This window comes from Armigeres subalbatus, chromosome 1, assembly GCF_024139115.2.
Source record: "Armigeres subalbatus isolate Guangzhou_Male chromosome 1, GZ_Asu_2, whole genome shotgun sequence".
Lineage (NCBI taxonomy): Eukaryota > Metazoa > Arthropoda > Insecta > Diptera > Culicidae > Armigeres > Armigeres subalbatus.
Window position 1 is genome coordinate 216,309,966 of NC_085139.1, and position 8,810 is coordinate 216,318,775.

Below are 8,810 nucleotides of genomic sequence, written 5' to 3' on the forward strand. Positions count from 1 at the left end.
TTCTGCATCAATTCCGTACATTGATTTAAATTGACATAGGCTCGAAAAATTCTTACGATTTTTGTACTGCGACGCTGCTCCATCAGACATGAAATATATCTTTTTAACTACTTTATTCTTATCAACGCGTAAAAGTTAATCATTTTTCAATGAACAAGTTTACGGATACTGAATCGTGTCTTAAATCTTCGGAAATTATAATAAAACTTAAGTGTTCAATTTGCGTACTTCCATTAAAATAAATAACGAATGGATGAATTGTAGCTTGTTGTACGTTCCAGTGATGGGACTGCACTTCATCTTGCAATACAAAGCTATAATTTTCAGAAAAATCACAAATGACTAAAAATTCACCAGTTTGTAATGTATTTTTTGTATTTTTTAAAAAGCTGGATTGTTCTGTTTTAATGAAATCGTGAGGGATTAAACTTTCTAATTTCAAGCAAAAATATGACACAAACTCATCTACAGGTTTTACAATAGTTTCTATGTCACACCTATCCGTGGTCACCCATTGCTCAAATGATAACTGATCAATATATTTTTCTTCAAGCTCAGCGAATAAAGTATTTTCCAATGATGAAGAATCTGGACAATCCGAACAAGATCGTAGATAGCAATTTGATGTTGTATTTTCACACAAAAGACTACCAGTTAACATTTTAATATCCTTTGTTAAATTGATTCTTTTCAAACTATGTAAAATAAGATTAATATTATCATGGGTTGTGCACACACACACATTATGTGTTCCTGAATTGGAAAGAAGCTTACATTGCCTTGGCCGAAGGCTTGCAAATGAGGAAAAACCTATTTTAATATTATCGTGAATTTCCTTGAAGCGTGTGTACGCTTCTTTCAAAGTCGTCATCATTAATCGTTTTTGGATTGCTTGACGCTTTCCATCTTTTTTTACTGATACATAATCTTTTTGACCAGGCATAGCTCGACTTACTTCATCATCTTTCATCATCTTTTCTCCGGGTAATAAACGTAATCCATCTTACTCCATTTAATCGGAGTCACTTTTATCCCAGCTATGCCCTCGTTAAAGCGTTCGATGTTGACCTTTTGGATACACTCTTCTTCCGATTGATTTGTTGAAACAGATTTCGCTGATGGTACGGTGGCAAGGCTCTCAGCACTTAATACTTCTGGCAATTCCTCAGTTGCTGTCGTTTTCGAACTTCCTGCGCTCTGCTCAACCGATGATATACAGATTGCTCTTTTGTCAACGTTTAGACGGCAGGACGTGCAAATGCGTAAATTTGTATTCAATGTGGACATTGGAGCATAACCAGTCGCTTTCAGTTTATCTATGGTGCTTTCGGTGAGATTTCGTAACTCTTTTGAACACTTTTCTCCATCAAACGGCCTACAACAGTTGAGAAAGCGGCTACTCATGTTGTTCGTAATATTTCAATAAACAAAATCACTTTTAAGTTTTTACTGACTAGTTTGGTGTCATTTGCTTGACTGAAGAAAAAATTACTATAAGATCTTTTAACAACCTTAGTAGTAGTAATTTTTTGCTTTTCGTGAGCATTGTCATGGTATGTACCTATCATGCATTTGTTGTTGTTGAAGATACCCGTTTCCTCCCGATCATAGTCTATTCTCTAAGAGGTATATTTTTGCAGGTAAACTATAGACGTACACGTGTATATAAATCTTTGATTTTGCAGCTTTTGTCTTAAAAATAACATTTCTGATATGTTTCTATCAACGTTATTATCAACAGGTTTCAACACTATTAAAAGAATTTTTCGCCAGTCACGTGCAATGAAAATTATGACACTATCAATACTTTTGATCACAACACTGGATCGTGTCTAAGTTTCTTATAGATGCTATGAATAATTAAATCAAAATATCATGAAGACAACTTGTTTAAATCACGTCCCTTAACAATAAAATCTGCATCAAACTGCAATTCTCGAAATAACTTACACAGAAAAAATTTTTTTTTACTAAATGTGAAAATTGTGAAATGTTTGAAATGTCATAACTTTTTTGTTTATTAGTTTACCATCACCAAATTTTTATGGTAGATAGCTAATATAATGGACCGTTTTCCTAAAAAAATTACGTTCGAAAAAAGATAGGGTTTTGAGATATTTGAGTTTTGTGACAAAATGATATTTTTAAAGGCAAAAAAATTTTTTTTACTGTGCACATTTTCTTAAGAATCACCATTTAGTTGTCTAACTTTGCTGAAAAAATCATAACAATCGAACATTCCGTTTTTGCTGTGCAGCTTTTTAAATATTTTTGAACCATTTTCACATACACCCTTTTGAAAAGTTAGTCGTGACTCAATATGAAGATTTGATATCGAAAAATGACGATTTAGATGAAATTGAAAAACTGTGCAGAGTTTCAAATATTTTCGAAATGGTCGCTCAGGATCGACTGACATGCCCCCGTGGAATGCCTCTATTGACTTCTGCCGGGAAAATGCATTCTTTGAATGAAGAAACCATGTCTTCTCTTTCCGTCTGCTGGGAGATACATTCTTCGAAAGGTTCATATCAGCTCTTGCATTGAACTGAGCAAATGCTTGAATTGGTAGAGGGAACTACATCATCTTTTGCCTTCTGCTGGATCTTTTGATATCCTTTAAAAGAAGGGATCATATCTTCCCTCGTCCGAAACCGAGCAAATTTTTGAATAAGAGGAAGGTGCCATATCGTCTATCTGCTGTCTGCCGTGCCAATGCCTTCTGTTAAAGAAGAGATCATATTCTATCTTGCCTTCAACCGAGCAAATGTCTGAATTGAAAGCAGGGACCTTAGGGGATGGTGGGTAGACTTGATCCCCGGGGAGACTTGATCACCCCCTGTTTTATCGAGAACTAAAGTAGTTTTGTTCTAGCATATTTTTTTGCATAGATCCTCTAGACTAGACAAATGACCTTTATGTGGTAAGTTATTTTTTGGATTGACAACCTTATTTATTCTGCAGGGCGGTTTGTATGTTTTGACCTTCCCAAAGTTTTTTTTATTGGCCACGCAAAATTTGAACAACTTTTCATAACAATGACCAAATGCTTTCGTTTTTTCATAGCACAAAGCCATAAATATGTATAATGATCTGTACTGAAGAAAATGTCAATACTCCATCAAAGTTTTAGATTATTTGGATTTGAAGTTATTGCCTCAATATGGGGACAATTGATCCCTCATTATTCAGCCATACAAAAATTTGGCGAAAAAATAAAAAAAAATATATAAATCTGTTCTCAGGCTTCTATTTTTTTGTAGATTTGACGAAGGTTGGCAGAAAAAAATATTCATTCCGTAGATATCTTAGAAAGGGGATTAAGTCTTCCTAAACTTTAAAATTGCATGTGCTGTTAAATTTAATAACGAAAATCGTTCATGAATACGCAAAGCAATTCGAAAATTCCGCGAATTTCGTAGCAAAATATTTTTAAAAATCTGAGGGCACCTTTTTAATTTCATCAAAGCAAGTTCTTGGAGAGGGATCAATTTCCCCCGAATATTTGAAAAGTTGATTTTTGACAGCACTCTAAAAAATCGATTGTGTATCAATAACAACAACAATTTAAGGACTGTCATATGTCAGTAAAGTTAAATACTATATTTCTTAGAGAGTCTGTGTGGAAATCGCGTATGTTTATTAACTTTTGGCTGTGTACATCGGAAATCAGAAAAGGGGATCAAGTCTACCCACTCTCCCCTATCGTCTTTTCCCTTTTGATGGGCAAATGTATCCTTTGAAAGAAGGGTTCATATCTACCCTTGCCTTAAACTGAGCAATTGCCTTAATTGGACAAATGAATCACACACTCTCTTGCCTTTTCATACAAAACACGCACACACATACACGCAGACATCATCTCAATTCGTCGAGCTGAGTCGATTGGTGTATAAAACGAATCAATGACAAAAGGTCGAAAGGACAAAAGGTCGAAAGACAAAAGGTCGAAAAGACAAAAGGTCGAAAGGACAAACGGTCGAAAAGACAAAACGTCGAAAGGGACAGAAGGTCGAAAGGACAAAAGGTCAAAAGGCATAGAAGGTCGAACGGGACAAAAGGTCGAAAAGAACAAAAGGTCGAAATGAACAAAAGATCGAAAGGGACAAAAGGTCGAAAGGGACAAAAGGTCGAAAGGACAAATGGTCGAAAAGGACAAAAGGTCGAACGGGACAAAATGTCGAAAGGGACAAAAGGTCTATCCAGAACAAGTTGATAACAAAATGGGTGTGATCCAAAAGAATTTATGAAATGTATTTACCTTCAGGCAGAGATAATTCACTCTTCAAATCAATCAAAGTTGAATAATGCGCAATTTTCAAAGAAGGACTTACAGTGTCAACCCAATTTTGTCACTCCCCGATTTTGTCTACCCCCGATTTTATCACGTATTCGACCCGATTTTATCACGTCCCGATTTTGCCACGTTTTCGACCCGATTTTGTCACCCCAAAAATTGTAGTCATTCTTTTTATTTTCGTAAATAAAACCGCAACCGCACCTCAAAAATTTTAGTCGTTCTTTTTATTTTCGTAAATAAAACCGCAAACAACAATCATTTTCATGAAATAAATTTTACCGCATGTAATTTTCTATGAATAACTTTTCAGTACCTGCGAAGGATTTTGTAAGCATTTTCAACAAGAAATAACGAGTACTGTTCACGCATTTTGCCTTTCCTAGGCATAAACTAATTCATATTTGTAAAATAAATTAAAAAATTGAAGATAATTTTTTTCCCGATTCTGTCACATACCCCATTTTATCACCCCAAAATTCACCAGGGGGTGATAAAATCGGGATATTACTGTATAACTGTAAAACAATATTATGAATATATATAGATAGTAGGGTGGCTCAAATTAGTATGGGAAAAACTTTTTTCAATTTTTTTGATGGGCCGCCCTCTTATTTGGTTCTATTTGATGCCCTGATGCTCTGGACAAAATTTCAGCCAAATCGGTTAACGTTTGGGCGGTGCTAAACTCGTTGGAAGTTTATATGCAAAAATGTATGCAGAATCATCAGTGAAACAGTGAAAAAACAGTGAATTGCAGTTTGACTGCACAACCTACGATGAAAAACTATGATACTCATTCAGATCTTGAATAATTTAATACAGAATGTTATGCAGAAAACCGCGAGAAGATTAGAGTTTGCCCGGCTAAGTTATTAGCATTTCTCTGAAGTGGGGTTTGAGCAATTTTCGTTTCTTTTACCTTTGAAAAGAAATAAATTCACTTCTACAACACTCCAGTTAATTTATTAATATCTTTGCCTAATAAACTCTAATCTTCTCGCGGTTTCAGCATAACATTCTGTATTTAATTCTACAAAAACTGAATGAGTATCATGGTTCTTGATCGTAAATTGTGTCGTCCAACTGCAAATCACTGTTTTTGGATGTTTATGCATATATTTTTCCATATAAACTTCCAACGAGTTTAGCACCGTCCAAACGTAGACCGATTTGGCTGAAAGTTTGTCCAGAGCATCAGGGCATCAAATAGAACCAAATAGGAGGGCGGCCCATCAAAAAAATTGGAAAAGTGTTTTTTGAGCCACCTTAATAGATAGTTCTGATAGAGATAAAAAAGATGGTTGATAAGAAATGAATAAACTTGTATTTCACGAGACAGAGTTGTCCTATACAGTTAGCAGAAAATGCTCTTTTATTTTTCATTATTTTTAACAATTAAATAAAATTCATCTAATAATACATGAATATGTAGATTTTATGAATGTCACTTCGATCTGTCAACATAGTGCACGCCGTAGCCACGCAGACGCACGCATTGAAAATACACCGCTTATAATACACCCTGGAGCAAGATTGATTCTCTCCGTTTCAGTTTCTTTTTTTTTTATATCTTTATTAAAGAGACTTTCAGCCCAAGGCTGGCTCGTCTCGTAGAAATTCAGTTTCTTGTCTACTTCAACCTTTTGTCCCTTTCGACCTTTTGTCCCGTTCGACGTTTTGTCCTTTCGAGCTTTGGTCCTGTTCGACGTTTTGTCCTTTCGAGCTTTGGTCCTGTTCGACGTTTTGTCCTTTCGACCTGTTGTCCCGTTCGACGTTTTGTCCTTTCGACATTTTGTCCCTTTCGACCTTTTGTCCTCTTTGACCATTTGTCCCTTCGACCTTTTGTCTTTCGACGTTTTGTCTTTCGACCTTTTGTCCTTTCGATCTTTTGTCTTTCGACCTTTTGTCCCTAACCCATATAACACTATGGGTCTCTGGACCTTCTATCACAAAATCGTCTTAGAAGTGAATATATAGCCTTTTCGTACCATGGTGTACGTATAGCCGCGGTGTACGAGAAAGGCAAAAAGGAATCGAATTATGCCAAATGACCATTATACCAACGGCCGTTATGCAAAACAAAATTATTCCAAACGACCTTTATGCCAAACGGCGTTATGCCAAACGACTTTATGCCAAATGACCTACCACCCTTTGGAAATACTCACGGAAATTGTATCTGAGAAATCTCCCAAAATTCCCGTAGGAGAATTCCTTCGTATTTTTTACAAATTTCTTCAAGAATTCCTGAGGAACTTGGTTTAGGCATTCCTTCGAACTTTTTAATGAAATTGCTTCAGCAATTATTCCAGGAATTTTGTTAAAAACACAGTAATTCCTTAATAAATACTTTTAGCAAAAAATACTTCTATCAGAATTCATCCAGGAATTCTTTCGATTTTTGCCTTTCTCGGTCAACAAAGTTGTATCGAAAGGCTATATGATCATTCGAAATGTGTATTTTTCACTACACGTCATGTATTACTTGAAATACTCCTTGAGACCTTCGAATATTCTTTTAAGATTTTTCGGGAATCACTTTAGAAATTCTCTCAGAAATTATTCTGAAATTACTTTGAGAGTTCTTTCCAAAATTTCATCTGGAAATTCCTTTGAAATTTTCGTAGTGCATTCTATGATAAAATTACAAAAAAATTCTTCCAACAAAAGTTCGAGAATTATTCTTGCGAGAATTTCGGGGGAAAGCTTTGTACGGTTTTTCCTAAATGATTTCCGCAGGATTTCTTGGAGGAAGTTTATGGGGAATTTCCTGAAAGAAAATACAAAGGCCTTTCCAGAGAATTTTACGAAGGAATCACTGAACGAATTTCAAAAGGAATTCCTAGCATATTTTTCTAATTTATTCCTGGAATTGATTTCTGGAGGATTTCTCAAAAGAATTTGTGAAAAGTTTTCTAAAACATATCCCAAATAAGTTCCTAATTAAGTTTCCGAAAAAAAATCCAAAGAATTTTCTAACGAAATTTCGGAAGGATGTTTCCTAAACTAATTATCGTTAGTATTTTTAAAATAATTTCAACAATTCCTTAAGAAATATCCAAAAGATTTTACTTAGGTATTTCCAATTAGGTATTTTGCAAAGCATTTGAAAAAATCAGAAGAAATTAAAAAAAAACTAAATTTTCTTAGATTTCCTTCTTTGAATAATCGGGGAAGGGCCGTTTTGCCGAATATCGTTTGGCCGAATATACCATTTGGCCGCACAGATCATTAGGCCCAAAGACATTTGACCGAGAGGATCATATAGCCGAATAGGTCTTCTGGCCGGATAAGTCTTTGGCGGAAAAGGTCATTAGGCTGAATAGCCATTTCGCCGAAAAGGTCATTTGGCCGAATATGTTATTAGATCGAATAAGTCATTTTGCCGAATAGGTTATTTGGACGAATAGGTTATTTGGATATTCGGCCGAAAAGGTCATTTGGCCGAAAAAGGCATTTGGCCGAAAAGGTCAATTGCCTGAATAGGTTATTTGACCGACTAGGTCATTTAGCTGACCCTATCAGCACACATGTTCCACCTAGGTTACTGCAACTCATATGTGACCAGATTCAGTCACAATCAAGTAGCTGCAAACTATTTTTGTCTGACTTGTGCTGCTCGGGGAATAGGTCATTTGGCCGAATGCAAAAAGTGAGAAGCGCAAAGTGAGTAATGAGACGTCTCACTTTTCCACTTCGCACTTCTCACGTTTAGCAGTAAGAGAAATAAGGAGTGAGAAGTGAGACCTGACATTTTTTAAAATTAGTTTATATTAAATTAGTTTATCGCTTGACTGGTTAAAGTCTCCAATTATTGTTCTTACTACTGTCGCCAAATTAGAAATGAATCAAAAACTGAGACATTGTTACCATTTTTGCATTCGTATATCATGAGGCTAACACGATAATACTTTTATGCCCATGGAAGTCGAGACAATTTCCAACCCAATTTTTTTTCATATACCGAACAGGGAATCGAATCCAGTCACTTTCGGCATGGTCTTACTTTGTAACCGCGCACCTTACCGCACGGCAAACGAATTGTTTTCTTTAATTATTAAAGCATTGTTTTTTAGAAAACGCTGGCAAATCCTTAAATTTAAATGTCTTCCGAAAAAAAAAGTTACGCCAATTTGGCAACCCTGCGCCCCGCGAAAAAGCGCAAAACGTCACATATCGCGCCTTAATTGCTGCAATTTTGCACCCAACCTCGTCGGGACTTTGGGAGATGGCTTCAATCAAAACGAGCGCCAACCAACCCAAAGTGACATCCACCGAAATGGGATGAGAAAGAACGGTACAGGAGGCTACGGTGGATGACGCTCATGACTACGGCGGGTAATGACACCGATGATTACGACGATAATGACGCTGGCGGCGGGGGCGACGTCAATAACAACCGCACGCGTGATGCAGGTGCTTGCGCGAAAACACGTATAGTTTAGGTACTCATCACCCTCCCCCATCCCTGCCCATAACAGTGAATGTGGTCGTGAGCTACCAGCGCAAT

At 36.2% G+C, this 8,810-nt stretch overlaps 1 protein-coding gene across 1 annotated transcript in view; it reads left to right on the plus strand.

The window, feature by feature from the left end:
• The window catches only part of LOC134205769 (uncharacterized), a 259,278-nt gene that overhangs the window by 162,245 nt on the left and 88,223 nt on the right, over positions 1-8,810 (plus strand). The window lies entirely within an intron of this gene.